Source organism: Panthera tigris, chromosome C2 (assembly GCF_018350195.1).
Source record: "Panthera tigris isolate Pti1 chromosome C2, P.tigris_Pti1_mat1.1, whole genome shotgun sequence".
NCBI lineage: Eukaryota > Metazoa > Chordata > Mammalia > Carnivora > Felidae > Panthera > Panthera tigris.
In genome coordinates, this window is record NC_056668.1 from 4,560,142 (window position 1) to 4,577,947 (window position 17,806).

The 17,806-nt window shown below is 50.0% G+C and overlaps 1 long non-coding RNA gene across 2 annotated transcripts; it reads left to right on the plus strand.

Moving 5' to 3' along the window:
* The first annotated feature begins 595 nt into the window (after positions 1-595).
* Positions 596-3,142, plus strand: LOC122242061. Of its 2 annotated transcripts, XR_006222226.1 has the most exons (4): positions 596-653; positions 1,427-1,563; positions 2,675-2,808; positions 2,893-3,142. It is a non-coding gene; the product is annotated as an uncharacterized LOC122242061 (long non-coding RNA). The 2 variants fall into 2 exon arrangements; XR_006222225.1 differs by having other exon boundaries at positions 2,675-3,142.
* The last annotated feature ends 14,664 nt before the right edge of the window (positions 3,143-17,806 follow it).

The window sequence follows — 17,806 nt, forward strand, 5'->3', positions numbered from 1 at the left end:
CGAGAAGGGCCTGAGTCCTCCGACCCTCGCGCCGCATCCCCGACGTGAAGGGCGGCTCCCTTCCAACCCCGGGGTCCCGCCCCTGCCCCGCCTCGCCTCGCCCCGCCTCACCCCGCCTCACCCCGCCTCGCCCGCGCGCTCTCACCCTGCCGCCGCCCTTCTCCGTGGGCCGGAGCCGGTGTGCGCCGCCCCGCCATCCCCGCCGCGGGGGGCGCCTCTCCCGACCTCCCCCCTCCCTCCTCCCCCTCCCCCTCCCCGCCGCCTCCCCACCGCGCAGGCCCCGCGGCGCCGAAACGGGGCCCCACCGCCTCTCCTGCGCCCCCCGGGTCCCGTGGGCGCCACCCCCGCCTCTCCTGCTGGGCGGACCCCGGGGAGCCACAGACCGACCACCGAGGCCTTCCCTCGGCCGCCCTGCCGTAGGACCCCCTCAAACTGCCTTAGGCTTTTCTGCCCTGGGGGTCGCTGAAACTGCTCAGCCGAAGGTCCCTGCAGGAGGGTCCCACAGCCAGAAGAGTGTGCCCCACAGCGGCGGGGCCTGCGAAGGGCCCCCTGCGGGGTAGTGTGAGAGCTCTCGGCCTGGAAGCCCCGCCATTGCCTCCAAGCCGGCCGTGGCTTCCTCCCTGCCCTTTATAATCACCACTCATTGTTGGAAGGTAAGAGGAGACTCCCTGGAAGGACTTTAGAATTAAAGTGCTTCTGAGAAAATGCTCCATTAGCTGTCTCAATCCTGCCCGCGCGGTACTTCCGCGTATAAAGTGGGATCAGGGACTTCTTTGGTAGACACCCCGGCAGGCCCGTGGAAGGCAGGGCCTGTGTTTTCTCTGGGTCCTTCTCTGGGTCCCCAGTCCACCGCCCTGGGTGGGGCACTCGGGGAGCGCTGGGCCACCACGCGTGTGCTGAACGAATGCCTCTTAAAATGCAAAGCTGGCCCAAAGTCCAGGCTTCACCTAACTCCACTCCTTCTGAGCAGCTGTACCAGTCGGCTCCGGCCAGAACAGAACACCTCATACTGGGCAGCGAAAACAGCACAGGTTCATTTGCTTCCAGTTCTGGAGGCTTCAAAGGGCAGGACCAAGGTGCATGAACATTAGGTTCTTGGGGAAGTCTCTCTTCCCCAGGATAACTGCTGCTCTGCTGTGTGCTCATGTGATAGAGAGAGAGGGAGAGAGAGAGAGCACTCTGGTGTCTCTTCCTCTTCTTGGGCACTAGTCCTATCAAGACCCTCATGACCTCATCTAGGCCTGATTATCTACCATTGCACCGGGGGTTAGCACTTTAACATCCGCGTTTTGAGGGGACACAAGCCTCCGGTCCGTAACAGCATGATATCCAAACCCAGCACCCCGCAGCCTTCCAGGAGGAAGTTATGGGGAGTTCCCGCCCCATCCCCCGCCGGACCCCTGCCCCTCAGTGCTTTCTGTTGCAGATGAGGACATTGGGAACCCAGTTAAGTGACTCGACTGTGGGCTATGCTGTGACTCCTGTGCTATGTATAAATCCTGTCCCTTTGAAGTCCCGATCTTCAAGAGCCCCATGTTGGATTCAACTGAGAGAAATAACAAGGTAGTATTTGGGGCACCACACTTGTGGCAGAAAACAATGCTTTGCACTCCTACCAACCAGTAAACTGTAATTTGAGTTCAGGTCACAGGGATCAGGAAGACGGTTGATGTCACACCTTCAGTTCTTCCTGTCATCAGTGTTGACAGGTAAGGTGTGTTTGATCAAGGATTTGGCTGGAGGAAAGCTGTTTTCTGAGAGAAGCAAAACCGGTACGTTCTTTCTCACAGTTTGCTCTTGACCTTAGTGAACGGAACAAGTCAGAAGGCCTGGTTAAGAATGCAGAGCAGGGGCGCCTGGGTGGCTCCGTCGGTTAAGCATCCGACTTCGGCTCAGGTCGTGATCTCACGGTTCGTGGGTTCGAGCCCCGCGTCGGGCCCTGTGCTGACAGGTCGGAGCCTGGAGCCTGTTTCGGAGTCTGTGTCTCCCTCTCTCTCTGCCCCTCCCCCACTCATGATCTGTCTCTCTGTCTCAAAAATAAAATAAAACATTAAAAAAGGTTAAAAAAAAAACGCAAAGCAAAAAGTCCTCGGTCACATTGCCTTAGAGCAGCCTTGCCAAGCAGCCTGGCTTACTTTGTCCCGAAAATGGTAAACCTCCTTTGAGATGCGAGCAAAAAAGCTGGTTTTCCTTTCTAGAGTGAAACAGTGATCGTCAGTGATCAATTAAATTAAATACATATGATTAAATTAAATTAAATTTAATGTGATTAAATTAAATACATATGCACACGTCTTGCTTAGAGGCGACGAGAATTTTCAAAACTTGGTTTTTAAATATTTTTTATGTTTATTTATTTTTGAGAGAGAAAGAGAGAGACTGAGAGCGAGGGGGGGAGGGGAAGAGAGGGGGGGAGACACAGAATCCGAAGCAGGCTCCAGGCTCCGAGCTGACAGCACAGAGCCCGAGGCGGGGCTCGAACTCGCAAACCAAGAGCTCGTGACCTGAGCTGAAGTCAGATGCTTAACGGACTGAGCCACTCAGGCACCCCAAAACCTGTTTAATAAGAACGCCTGCTTTCCTTCTAAAGGGAAAAACAAACGAAGTTGTTACTCTTTCTTTGATTCAACTTCTTCCCATCACCGTGCACCTTTTCTTCCGCCCGGTGTCGTAGAGAGGACGTGAGTGGATGAATCGACATTTCCTGCGGACCTGTCGCTTCGATGATTTCAATTTACAACCACAACAGTGCAGGAGGGCGAAATTGCTGTACCCATTTCACAGATGAGGCCGCTGAGGATCAGAGAGGTGCGGTGAGTTGCTCAGTGTCCCACAGCTGGCAAGATGCAGGCTGAGGGTAGCGTGACGGTCCGCTCCTTTGTGGTCCTCCAGGGGCATCCATCACCCTGCGTCGTAAGGATCTGGTCCCCTCATCTGCGAGGGCGCGAGCTCTCCAAGCCTTGTTTGTCCGGCAACTAGAAGGATCCTTGGCACACACTGCAGATTTTTCATGCGTCTGAATGAATAAATGAATGAACGAATGAATGACCGCGTGAATGAGCGAACAAATCAATTCTGTGGAAAGTGGAATAACGGTGGAGATTTCATGTGATTCGAACGGATAAGTTCCAGGTTCTGATCCCAGCTCTGCCTGTTTTCTAGGCAGCCCAGCCCGCTCTCCCGGCCCCTCATTTTCTCGCCTGTGCAACCACAGGACGATTGTTGTTATTAACCATTCACCCCCTATTTTCATAAAAATGAGGTGAAAACTCCCGTGTAGTGTTTGTGCTGCCGGAAGCCAATCACGGCCACGGGATGGGGGGAGGGGGCAGCAGGGGACCCGTCAGCTCTCCCCGGGGTGGAGGCTGAGCGCGCCCCCCCCCCCCCCACGCGCACAGAGTGGCCCTCGGGGTTTTCCCAGGTCCTGACGGAGCAGAGCACAAAATTTGGTTTGTGTTCGGGCTGCTCCACACCCTGGCAGCTGATGTTAGTTAAGAACGTGCGCTGTGCAGCCAAGCAGAGGGCGTGTGAAAAGTCCCAAACACCAGCCCTCGCCCCCAGCCCACGGCTTCCATCGCAGCGGTCAGTGCTGGTGGAGGCCTGCTTCTCAGCCGGGGTTGCACAGCGGACCCGCGAGTGCATCTGACAAGTACAGAACCAAGGTCTCACCCCCGAGATTGTGATGTCATAGTCTGGGAGAGACCCCGGGAACCGACATTCTTCGAAGAACCCGAGGTAACTCTCACGTGTCCACGAAATTAGGTCCTACTGAGTTGGGATGTAGGGTTTTTCAACCGGGACACTATTGATGTTTGGGGCCCGATAATTATCCGCCGCGGGCTGTCCTGGACAGAGCGGGAGACTCAGCAGCACCCCTGATCTCTGTCTGCTGGTCGGCCAGCAGCAACACCACCGGTCGTGACCCCCAACAATGTCTCCCCGGTAGGCCTAAGGGCCCCCAGTTGAGAGCCACTGGATTTGAGAATGAGGAGGGGTCAGGCACCCGGGTGGCTCAGTCAGTTAAGCGTCCCACCTCGGCTCAGGTCATGATCTCCCGGTTCCTGAGTTCGAGCCCCGCATCGGGCTCTGTGCTGACAGCTCGGAGCCTGGAGCCTGCTTCGGATTCTGTGTCCCCCTCTCTCTCGGCCCCTCCCCGTTCGTGCTCTCTCTCTCTCAAGGATAAATAAACACTAAAAATAGAATGAAGGATGGGAGGAGAGAGACTACCGTGGTATTTGATTCCCAGTGGGCCACCCCAGGTCCTATATCACCTGGGAACTTGTTAGAACTGCAGACCCCACCCCCACTCCACCTGAAGGGGGATCCTCACATTCTCAAGATCCCTGGTGACTCACGTGCCCGTGAGTGTCTGAGAACGCGGCCAGGGCTCCAATGTTGCGATCGCTGGGAAGCAGCCGGTTTATCGCAATAGTAATTCACCGTCAGCATCCAGAGAGTAGGACATCAGAGCCTTGGAAGGTCAGCGTGCAAGGGGCGGGGAGCCACTGGAACCTCCCAGACGTGGTGGTTTGCTTCCCTGCATCAGAGCTCCGCTGGGCGAGTGGCAGGGAGGCAAGGGAGAGGTTGTCCCTGGGGTGTACCTAAGATGAGCTTTGCTTGATGGGAGGGCCGTGGGTGGGGACAGCCCATTGAGAGGAACCCTAATGACCGTCATCACCAGGGAACTGGGTGAGCAAGTCTGCCATTGTCACAGGCAACCCTACGTTGCCCTACGTCTCCCTCCTCGACACCGCGCAAATGACAGTCATGTGAGGCCGGTGCTTCCTGCCGAGTGAAGGGGCCTGGCCCCTGGTGCGGTGAGGGTGAGGGAAGCGTGGGAGGGACTGAGTTGGCCTGGCCAGGGCCGTCAGGGCACAGCGTGGCGGGCACAGCCAGGGCCACAGCCGCCGGGGAGCAGAGGGCAGGCCTGCCAGCTGGCTTTGCACTCTGTCCCCTGACAACCACGCCTGGGTTGCCCTCCGGCCTCCCCCAGACACCTGTGTGGGCGAGAGCTGGGCGGGACACGGGTGTCAAGGGCAGCTTGGAAGGGCAGGGAAGTCACACAAGGGCAGCCTTGGGGATTTATGGAAATGGGATGGCGGCCCCATGATAATTATCCTGACTTCTCTCCCCTCCCCCACCCCCCAGCACTGAGCACTGACGGCAATTATCTCAGGCACTTCACTGTGAACTTGCTCGTTACCTAACCCTTCTGCCCTGGGCTGCAAGCTCCATGAGGAGAGGGTCTTTGACTCACTCAGAGCTGCCTCACCAGGGCCTTGGGTGGGACCTGGGCCACAGTCCCCACTCCCTAAATGTTTGTCCAGTGGCTGGAGACAGGAATGGAATATAAGGTAGACAGGCATCAAGTTTATTTTCATAACCGCAGAGGCCGCCTCTTCCTCCTTCCTCTTCCTCCAATAACTTGCTTTTCTTTATACTTCCCTACTTTTGTGAAGTTAGTTTTAAGTGTTCATTTATTTTGAGGGGGAGAGAGAGAGAGAGAGAAAGAGAGCAAGAAGGGAGGAGGGGGAGAGGGAGACACAGAATCTGAAGCAGGCTCCAGGCTCTGAGCTGTCAGCACAGAGTCCGACGCGGGGCTTGAATTCATGAACCATGAGACCATGACCTGAGCCGAAATCGAGTCTGATGGTTACCTGACTGAGCGAGCCAGGCACCCCATTTACCTGCTTTTTAAAAAGTTACTTGAGGGGCGCCTGGGTGGCTCAGTCGGTTGAGCGTCCGACTTCAGCTCAGCTCGTGATCTCACAGCTCGTGAGTTCGAGCCCCGCGTCGGGCTCTGTGCTGACAGCTCGGAGCCTGGAGCCTGCTTCCGATTCTGTGTCTCCCTCACTCTCTGCCCCTCCCACACTCATGCTCTGTCTCTATCTCAAAAATAAATAAACATTAAAAAAAAAATTTTTTTTTTTAAAGTTACTTGGGAGGAGGCACCTGGGTGGCTCAGTAGGTTAAGCGTCTGAGTTTGGCTCAGGCCATGATCTCACAGTTTGTGGGTTTGAGCCCCAGGGTGGGCTCCCACAGAACCCACTTGGGATCTTCGGTCCCGTTCTCTCTTCTGCCCCTCTCCACCCTTTCTCAAAATAAACAACTACAAATTTTTTTTAATAAAATAAAAATTTTTTAATAAATAAAATTAATTTTTTAAATAAATTAAATATTTTAATAAAATAAAAGGTTACTTGGGGTTTCCCTAGCAAAGGACCCAGAGGGGTGTCTCCATCTTTCCGTTGCCAGGGGCCAGGGGCCAGGGGCCAGGGGTTTGCTTGCATTCATTCTCTTCTCTTTCAGAGACGTTAAAAACTGCTTGTAGGTGTGCCTGGGTGGGCTCAGTCAGTTGAGTCCGACTCTTAATCTCAGCTAGTTCATGATCTCATGGTTCATGGGTTCGAGCCCCGAGTCAGGCTCTGTGCTGAGGTCGTGGAACCTGCTTGGGATTCTGTCTCTCCCTCTCTCTGCCCCTCCTCTGCTCTTTCTCTCTCTCTCCCTCATAATAAATAACATTAAAAAAATAATAACTGCTTATGTCAACACTTCCTATTTCTTCTAAGAGTTCAGCTTAGCAAATGCTTCCATCCATCCATCCGTATATTCAGTGACAGAATAGGGACAAAGGTGAGGAAAAGCATGCCCCGGGTCACCTACGCCTGAGCCGCCACGGGGAGGCGGGTGTTGTATCCCCATCCTTCAGGGAGGGGTTATCAGACGGGCCCCGTCCCCCTTCCACTCACACAGCTGCTCCCCGGGAGCCTGGGAGGCCCAGGCCTGAGGCTTGGAATGGGGGCCAGTTTTAAAGGATGAGGGAAAGAAAGGCCTTATTGACAGCCGAGGCAGGGATCACGACACAGGCCACCGGGGCCATGACAGGCATAGACCCGGGCTCACAGCCTCCTTCCTTCCGGAGGGTTATGTTCAAAGCGCCGATCCCTGCTAAATACTCGGCTGGGTGTGTGGGTGGGCGTGGGGAAGGGGCTGGGGGGTAAGCGGATTCGTGGGGAGGGCCACAGCACTTTCAAGGGTGGAACCGACAAGTTTTTGCCAAGTGCATGGCACAGAAATGGATCTCAACACACGCCCCTCGTCCACTGAGGGTTTTTACCGTCTGGAGACTCAAAACGTTTTAATGAGGTTATAAAAAGCATAGAGAAACCCAGATAAGCTACCGTGCACTCACTGATCTAGAAAAGAGGCATCATCTACCCCCAGCCAGGCATGGCGCCCGATGCCGCAGCCTGCTTCCCACCAGGCTGGACACAGGCCCAGCTAATCAACATCCTCGGGGGGAGGGCTTGGTTTCTGTCCCATCTCAGGTCCTGCTGAGACGGCCTTCCTTCCAGCGGGAGGGGAGACCTGGCCGGGGTCTGAGAATGAGGGGCAGCAGTGTGTTTCCTGAAGGCAGGGTTGGGGGTGAGGGTGTAACCTAGGCCTTGTTACTTAAGGGGGACCCTATCAAGGGAGCTTGTCACAAAGGCCCCGCCCCTCCTGGGTGGCTCAGTTGGGTAAGTGGCTGACTTCAGCTCAGGTCGTGATCTCACGGTCCGTGGGTTGGAGCCCTGCGTCCAGCTCTGCGCTGACAGCTCGGAGCCTGGAGCCTGCTTCGGATCCTGTGTCTCCCTCTCTCTCTGTCCCTCAAAAAATGAATGAAAACGTCAAAACACGTTCAAAGAAAAAAAAAAAAGGCCCCACCCCAGACACAGAATCCAAAGGCGAATTTTAACAAGATCCCGCCACGATTCGCATCATGTTAAACCCCGAGAAGCTCTGGCCCAGAGAATTCTGTGCAAAGAGTATCTGCGGTCTTGGGGGTGAGGGTGAGTCTGGGGCCATTATGGGAACGAGCACGGGGCAGGTGAGTGGCAGCCAGGAGAGGTTTGAAGACCACTGTTTCCTCCATCTGTCCTCCTGAGGGGCCAGCAAGCCGGGGACTAGAGCGTCCCTGCTCTCAGCCAGCTCCCAGATCCTTCTCCTCCTTGGCACGGGTGCTTGTCCCCAGTGCATGGAGTGCAGTCAATAAACAAGATGTAACTTAGCGACTCTGAGCAGAGAGATCTGCTCCTTCCCCGGCCTGCTGGGCCGGGACGCGCACTTCTCCTTGAACGTTCCTTCCTCACACGTGCAGGGCTCAGCCTTCGTGCTCATCCAGCACAGCAAACCTGAGACCCCGAGTAGAAAATGGACCAAGAAGGGGCGCCTGGGGGGCTCAGTCGCTTGAGCATCTGACTTTGGCTCAGGTCAGGATCTCATCGTTCGCGCGTTCGAGCCCCGTGGTGCTTCTGATCCTCTGTCCCTGCCCCCCTCTGCCCCTCCCTCGCTTGCGCACTCTCTCTCGGTCTCAAAAAATAAAAAAAGTTAGAAAAAAAGAAATACTATTTTTAAAAAATGGACCAATGAAATGAAGCAACCGTTTGCAAAATAGGTGATACACAGAACAAAAAATGTAATGTTGCCAACAAGCGGGTGCCTCTAAAACTAGGCGGGGCTTGACAGATAATATTAATATATGTCAGGCGACCAGTCTCATCCCACTGCTGAGAGGAGTATGAATTTGGGTATCTTCCCGGAAAAGTATCCAAATACCGACAGAGCGGACAGACCCTCTGTTTCCCAGGACCCAGGGCTGCTGTCTGCACTACCTTACGGCACTGCGAGAGGGATCCAAGGAGAACGTGGGGTCCGGAGAAAACAAGCCCAGAGACGACAACACGAGCGTTTCCCGCTAACCCGTTCAAACGATCAAAACACGAATTGGGTGCTATAATGGTTGCCACGCAGGAATCTGGCGTTCCTATTCTCCCATGCTTCTAAGTTAGGACAAGTTACCATTTTCTTTCTTTTTTTTTTTTTTATGTTTATTTATTTGGGGGGGGGGTGCGGAAAGAGAGGGAGACATAGAATCCGAATCGAAAGCAGGCTCCAGGCTCTGAGCTGTCAGCACAGAGCCCGACGGGGGGCTCGAACCCCTCAACTGTGAGGTCGCGACCTGAGCCCAAGTCGGACACTTAACCGACTGAGCCACCCAGGCGCCCCACGACGAGTGACCATTTTCTAGCATGGTTTAGAACTGGTTCTGTCTGGACCCGGGTGCTCCGTGCTTCCTGCACTGCCACGACCTCAGTAACAGGTCCTTCCACTGAGCACCTGTTACGTTCTCGGCGGGGCGGAGTCAGCCAGCATTGGTTCTGGTTGCTGGGACGGTCACGTGGACCCAGGAGGGTGCCACAGGGCAGGGTATACAGAGATGGGAGTGCAGCAGGTGTGTCATGGGATAGAGATTCAGGTCAGGCTGAGGCTGGCCCTGAGTGCTTGAATTTGCCTTTTTTCTTCCTGCTGCTGCAGTAAGCCAGGGGCGGTGTTTAGGCTGGAGGGGATTCAACCCAGAGAGAAGGCGGTGTCAAGGTGGGACAGGCAGACGGCCAGGGTACAAACAAGGAGACCAACTCAAAAGCCCAGAAGACGGGCACCTGGGTGGCTCGGTCGGTTAGGCATCTGACTTTGGCTCAGATCATGAGCTCGGGGTTTGTGAATTCAAGCCCCTCATTCGCCTCTCTGCTGTCAGCACAGAGCCCCCTTCGGATCCTCTGTCCCCACCCCCCTCTGCTCCTCCCACACTTGTCAAACAAACACTAAAAAAAGAAAAGCCTAGAAGACAGATCACTGGAGCACCTGAGTGAGAGGGGGATCGATATGAGGCCTCTAGAAGGTAGAGCCAAGTGACTAATGACCCACCCAGGGTGGGGAATGGAGGACCAAGAGGACAGGAGAATGACTCAGGTTTCCCGCCCAGGCTGTGGTGGGGCTGCCATTGACCAAGACAGAAGGAAGGATGGAGGGAGAAGGAATCGAAGGAAGGATCGAGGGAGAGGGACAGCAAGAAATCAATGGGCAAGATTTTCAAATGTATTTTTTCATGGTACTTGCTGATTATAAATATATATTTAGGAAGTACGTAACTTGTAAAAGAATGGTTTAAATCACCTGTAATTCCTTCGTCAACGTTTTGGTGTTTTTCTCTCCGGTATTTGGTCTGTCTCTGTCTGTACGTGTGTGTGTGTGTGTGTGTGTGTGTGTGTGTACATTTAAGACGGTGATCTCACTGCATAGACAGTTTATATCATTTTTCTCTTAGTATAATCATTTCCTGACCTTAAAATTATTAAAATAGATTTTTAAAAGTTGCCTTGCATTGTACCCTATGGGTGTATAACAATTACTCTATTCTGTTAGTGCTGGACACTTGGATCACTGCCTTTTTTTTCCACCTTGAAAAACACAACTGGGGGCGCCTGGAGGCTCAGTCAGTTAAGCGTCCAACTCTTGATTTCGGCTCAGGTCATGATCCCGGGGTCGTGAGGTCGAGCCCCGCGTCAGGCTCTGCACTGGTGTGGAGCCTGCTCTAAATTCTCTCTTTCTCTCTCTCTCTCTCTCAAAATAAAAAAAAAGAAAAAGAAAAACACAACAATATGTTTGTAATAAAATCTTTATTCACGTTTCAATAAAAAGGTTTAAAAATATCTAAATAACCAAACGAAAACGTTCCAGTAGTAAAAAAACAAAAACAAAAACAAAAACAACGCCTCCCCCCCGCCGCCAAAAAAACCCCCATTGAAATGATATAAAAATATATACAATAAATGGCAAAGGCCAGACGCCCCGGCAGGTAAGTCAGCAACTTGCCCTTCTTGTCCTGGGAATCACAGAAGCAACATGAGAAACACGAAAGAATGGGAGCCACAGAGCTTTGAACTCTGTATTTCTCCGGAAACCAGGAGCGGAGATAAGCCCAAGGAGAGATAAGCTGCCAAGGTTAGAGCCAGGAAACCCAGGAGGCTGTGTGAAACTCACATGCTCTGTCCCAGTGGGACCTCCTGTGGACAGCTGGTCCCCTGCTCCCCCGTGAGGGAGTGGTTTGAAAAGGAAATCGAGGTGCACCTGGGTGGCTCAGCCGGTTGAGCGTCCGACTTCTGCTCAGGTCGGGATCTCTCGGTTCCTGAGTTGGAGCCCCACGTCGGGCTCCCTGCTGTCAGCACAGAGCCTGCTTCAGATCCTCTGTGCGCCCTTCCCCTGCTCATGCTCTTTCTCTCTCTCTCTCAAAAAGTAAATTAAAATATAAAAAAAAATTAAAGAAAAAAAAGAGAGCAGAACCGATGAGCCGATGTTATGAGAAATAACATGTGGGAAAGCTTCCCATCTAACAAAGAACGCTTTCCAGAAAAGGGTCTTCAGAGAGCGGATGACAAATGCGAGCGTGCCTTTCATCACCAATTAAAACAAAACCAAAAACACCTCACGGAAGCAATTCCTTCAGGGAAGGAGACCCGTAATGAAGGAAAGCAAAGCAAACGTTTGAGGAGAGCAAAATGATAGGAAGAAATGAAATCCAAGCTGACCAAACTCAAGAAAGACGCAGAAGAAAAAGACAAAGTCATCAGAAGACACACACGTGGGGGAAACAATGCTTAGGAAACCAGAGTAGGCAACATGGTTCGAGAGAAATGAGGCCGGTAAAAAAAACTTGGGGGAATAAAGCAATATTTTTCAAGTATTATAAAGTGATGGTTATCAAAGACGAGCAAGACAAAGATCCCATATGTATAACTTAAGTTCACATACAAGTGGGGAGGGGCCAAAGCATCGGATCAGAAGAAACATTTAACTTTCCTGGACCCCAAATGGTCAGCATGAGACAGGTCATTATATACACATTAGAGAGCTTTTGAGTTAAGAGTCTTTAGGGCAGCTAGGGAAAAAAATGTCAAGTCATATAAAATAGGAGGGATAAAAAGCTGGTATCTGTTTCCCCCAAAGCCATGTTCAAAGCCAGAAGGCAGCAATGCTGTGCCATAAGGTGCTCAAAAAAGAAAGAGGGGTGCCTGGGTGGTTCAGTCAGTTAAGTGTTAGGACTCTTCCCCCCGCCCCAACATTTATTTTTGAGAGAGAGAGAGAGAGAGACAGAGTGTGAGTGGCAGAGGGACAGAGAGAGGGAGACACAGAATCTGAAGCAGCTCCAGGCTCCGAGCTGGCAGCACAGAGCCCGACTCAGAACCTCAAGATCATGACCAGAGTCGAAGTCGGTCACTCAACCCACTGAGCCACCCAGGCGCCCTGGTGTCAGGCCTCTTGCTTCCGCCTCAGGTCATGGTCTCCCAGTGGGAGGTCAGGCGCGCACTGGGCATGAAGCCTGGTTAAGATACAATTCTACCCGCACTCAGAGGAAAACGTATTGCCACAAAGCTTCTATCAAGGAAACAGAATGAAAATAAATGCATTAATCATCAATCAAGAAGATATGTAAGCAAAACAAAGAGAAAAGAGATTCATAAAACAGAAATGAATAAGGACAGTAAACAGTCGAATTAATCGGTAAAACTTTAAAACAATAAACCCTTCAAAAAATAAAATGGGTAAGTCATGAGCTAACCTGACATAATAAAAAAAAGAGCACAGGGAGGGGTGCCTGGGCGGCTCAGTGGGTTAAGCATCCCACTTCGGCTCAGGTCATGATCTCACGGTCTGTGGGTGCGAGCCCCGCGTCGGACTCTGTGCTGACAGCTCGGAGCCTGGAGCCTGCTTGGGATTCTGTGTCTCCCTCTCTCTCTGCCCCTCCCCCATTTGTTCTCTCTCTCTCTCTCTCTCTCAAAAATAAAGAAACAAAAGTAATTTTAAAAAAAGAGCACAGATACACAAAACGAAGAATAAAGGAAAAACAAGTTACAAAAACAGGCAAAATGGAGAAAGGAACCATAAGACTGTTATGCTTAACTTGTAAGGATAATTTGGCACCCTGAATTAAAATGCATAATTTCATAAGAAGATATAATTTATCAAAACTGATTTTAAGTCAAGAGAGAAAATCTAAACAGACTGTTTCCGCGGAAGACACAGAGAAAGGAGTCAACGTGCTAGTTGGCAAAACATCAGACACAGAGAATTCTAAGGAAAATCTACCAAACGTTTTAAGAGCCAGTAATCCCATTACCACACATAAGCTCTCCCAGAGTGCAGGAAAAGGGTAAACATCCAAATTATCTTTATGAAGTGAGCGCAGCATTGATAACACCTGGCAGGCTGCAGAAAAAGGAAACGATAGACAAAACACAGTTGTGAATATGGTTCAGAAGGTGTTAAGTAAAACACGAGCAAACAGAATCAAAAGAATCAAAAAGAAAAACATGTCACAACCAAATACAGGTTATTCCAGAAGGGCAAATGGTTCACTATTAGGAAATCCAGAAATATAATTCACAATATTATTAAATCTAAGGAGATAAATCACGACATCCTCCATAAATGATAAAAAAAAAAGTACCTAACATAACTGTAAAATTTATGATAAAATTCTCAATAAAATAGAAACAGATGGAGGCACTGTAGGTGGCTCAGTCAGTTTAGCATCCAACTCTTGATTTTGGCTCGGGTCATGATCCCAGGGCCATAGGATCGAGCCCCGTGTCGGCTCTGCGCTGAACGTGGAGACTGATTGAGATTCTCTCTACCTCTGCCCCTCCCCAACTTGTGCACACATGCGTACGTCCTCTCTCTCTCTTAAAAAAAAAAAAATAGGTGGTATAGCAGTTGGGGTTCTCCAGAAAAACAGAACCAAGAGGATGTATAGATACATAGATTTATTTTAAGGAATTGGCTCACGTAATCGTGGAGCTTGGCCAAGTCCAAAATCTGGAGGACGACCAGGCAGCCTGAAGACCCAGGAAAGACTCCATTGGCAGTTTGAGTCTGAAAGCTGTCTGGAGGCAGAATTCCATCTTTTCTCTCTTAAGACCTTCAACTGAGTGGACGAGGCCCACCCGCAGTATAGAGGGTAATGTGCTTTACTCAACGTCCACTCATCTAAACATTAATCTCATCTAAAAAAATACCTCCATGGCCACACTGACACAAAGTTAACTATGAGAAATGGATACTTCCTCAACATAATAAATCATCTCTTTCTCAAGTAGTATCAGGTTTAAAGTCATGAAAGAGGGGTGCCTGGGTGGCTCAGTGGGTTAGGTGTCTGACCTCGGCCCAGGCCATGATCTCACAGCTCCTGAGTTCGAACCCCGCATCAGGCTTTCTGCTGTCAGCGTGGAGCCCGCGTTGGCCAAACTAAGGAATTCACTACGAAAGCACGATACAAAATCGGTATATAGAAACGAGCAGATTTGGGGGCACCTGGGTGGCTCAGTCGGTTGGGCGTCCGACTTTGGCTCAGGCCATGATCTCACAGTTTGTGGGTTCAAGCCCCATGTCAGGCTCTGTGCTGACAGCTCAGAGCCTGGAGCCTGTTTCAGATTCTGTGTCTCCCTCTCTCTCTGACCCTCCCCCATTCATGCTCTGTCTCTCTCTGTCTCAAAAATAAATAAACATTAAAAAAACTAAAAAAAAAAAAAAAAGAAAAAAGAAACGAGCAGATTTCATATTCAAAAACGACAACCAGTTAGGAGATGTATGTAACTGGAGAAAGATCTCATTTGCAGTAACAACGACAAAAGATTAAACACCCAGAAATAAATTTAATAAGAAATTGGCAAGACTTTCACCAAGGAAACTTTAAAACGTCCCGAAGGAACAAAAAGGGAGAAATTAATGACTAGGAACACATTTCCTCTTCTTGGATAGGATACCTCAAGAGCAGAAGGGTGTTGAGTCTCCCTAAGTTCCACTGCAAGTTTATGAGATCCCAATAAAAATTCCAATATATGTTTGGGGGAGGCATCTATACAAACTGATTCAACTGTTCATATGAAAAAATAATAGGAAACGTTTGAAAAAGAAGGGCAGTATGAGGGGCTCCTGGGTGGCTCAGTCAGTTAACCATCCGATTTCAGCTCAGGTCACGATCTCACGGTTCATGAGTTCAAGCCCCGCGTCGGGCTCCGTGCTGACAGCCCAGAGCCTGGAGCCTGCTTCGGACTCTGTGTCTCCCTCTCTCTCTACCCCTCCCTCTCACTCACGGTCTGTCTCTTTGTCTCTCTCAAAAATAAATAAATATTAAAAGAATTTTTTAAAAAAAAGAAGGGCAGTATGAACACAGTAGCCATGACTATGAAAACTCGTGTAAAATTATAATACAGAGGGGGCGCCTGGGTGGCTCAGTCAGTTAAGCATCCAACTCTTGGTTTTGGCTCAGGTCATGATCTCACAGTTCATGAGACTGAGCTCCGCACTGGGCTCTGCATTGTCAGAGGTTGGGATCCTCCCTCCCTCTCTCTCTCTCTCTCTCTCTCTCTCTCAAAATATATAAACATTTTTTTTTTTAATTCTAAGACTGAAAAAGAAATTGTAACACTGAAACAACCAGGTGCTGGCAAGTCACAGAACAGACCAATGGAAAAGAAACACAGGGGAAAGAAAGAGAACGCACAGCACAGGGAACAGAGTCCGGAAGGAGGCACAACCCCACGCATCATTGGAGGCACAACCACACACAACAATGATGTGTGCGATAAAAAGGCATCGTAAGTCAACGGAAAGGGTGAGCTATTGAAAAAGAGTGAGAACTGGGTGCACCTCCCAATGGGAACGCCACACCTCACACCTTGCATGAGCTTCTTCCAAATGGATTGAAGGTGAAATGTTTACCAAAAAAGCAATCCACAGATATAATCAGAAGAAAACATGTGTATAAGTCTCTTTATAAACACCCAGGTGGGAAGGCTTTTCTAACAGACTTAAATCCAGAAGGCTTATCAGAAAACATTGTGTAAAGTTGAGTATGTGTGAGAGTGCACACCTTTCTCAAAGGCAAAAACAAAACAAAACACAACAACCCAAACCCATCATATTCAGTCAAAAGACGTGACGAACTGGAAAACAAAATTGCGACTGATAAGAACCCCCCCGCCAACCTGTCTACTTTATTATTTTATCTTATTTTATTTTATTTATTTTTAAGTAGGCTTAACACCCAGCACAGAGCCCAATGTGGGGCTTGAACTCACGAGGCTGAGACCTGAGCTGAGATCAAGAGTCGGATGCTTAACCAACTGAGCCACCAGGTGCACACCACCAGGCCCTCCCCTAACATCTTAAAAATGTTAAAAGCCATCATTTTAAAAAGCCATCATCCCGGGGGGGGCGGGACTTCTTATGCTACCAAGATTAGCTCAGTTACTTTGTATACCAACCCTGGGAGGGAGCGTTAGCATTAACACCATTTCACAGCTGGGAAATTCAAGCAGGAAGGGTTAGTTTGCCAAAATCACACAGCATGAAGTTAACATGTAAGGAGACTTCGGTATGTAAATCCTGTAATATACACCGATATACACGTGATGGTTCCCCAGAAGTTGACCAACAAAGAGTTTTATGGAAAAATGGCCAAAAGATGTGAACAGCTCATAGGAAAAGAACTCAGTTGGCTTAAAAAAAATTTTAATGTTTATTTTAGAGAGACTGAGCATGAGCGGAGGAGGGACAGAAAGAGAGGGAGACACAGAATCCGAAGCAGCCTCCAGGCTCTGAGCTGTCAGCACAGAGCCCGACGCGGGGCTCGAACCCATGAACCGTGAGATCATGACCTGAGCCGAAGTCGGCCGTCAACCGACTGAGCCGCCCAGGCGCCCCAAAAGAACTCAGTTGGCTTTTAAATGCATAAAAAGATATCCAAAGTTGCTCATAATAAAAGACATGCAAATGAGAACTACACTGAAATGTCACCCTCCACCCATCAGCTTGGCAAACATTCTGCAAGTTAAGCTACCAGCTTCCTGATGAGAGAATAGGCACACTCATGCATTACTTGTGGGAGCGTAATCTGGAATAACCCTTAAAAAGGGCAATTCGACAGCGCTTGTGAGGGTTACACACGTAGCTGCCTTCTGACCCCGCAACTCCCCTCCTGGAAACTCACCGTACACGTGGACCTGCCCACATAACGATGTTTGTACAAGGTTATTCATTGCAGCCACGTTTGTAGAAGCAAAAGAGAGCAAACAACCCAGATGATGTCACCAAGGGACCAGTTGCATCAAGAACGTACATGCATACTGCAGACGTGGAGCATCTGGGAAATACACGGGAAGCAATCTCCCAAGGTGAGCTATGTGGGGGGCAAAAAAGAGAGAAGCAGAATGGTGTATACACTTACCTTTTTATATCAAAAGGAGAGAGAAAAGAAAAGCGTGTGCTGATCAATGCCTAAAGAAAAACTGGAAGGCTACACGGCAAACTCCTCTAACAGGTTACCTTGGGAGAGGTGGAGAGCAATACAGAAGAGAAAAAACCAGGCAGATGAGGAGTCGGGAGTGGGAAGGAGACTTCTCATCACGCTGTGTTTTGGTTTTTGAACTCTGCGAACATACAACCTATGCAAAAAGTAGGGAAAACGACAGCTCAAACATTGTATTTTATGCCATAACACACACACACACACAAGAACACAGAAGGCACAGATCTCAGAAAGGAGATAAGATTACCATCATTTGAAGATGACCTCATCGTCTTCCTGGAAACCCCCCCCCCCCCCCCCCCAGACAAGTCAAAGCAGAACAAAACGTGTTAGAAACAATAAGTTGACTGATGTGGTCAATTACAGGATGAACATAGAAAAATCCCATTCATAATGATGACAGAAAATTCAAAACCCTGGGGAATTAAGTTATCAAGAAATAGGTGTGGATCTACATGAAATAAAGTCTGCTCGGGACAGGAAAGAGGACAAGTCGAGACAAAACAACCCGCTCCATTGGGTTCAAAGTCTTCATTTCGTAACGATGTAAATTCTCCCCAAATTTATCTATACATTTAGCACGGTTCCAAAACAAATCTCAACAGGATAGTTTTAATAACA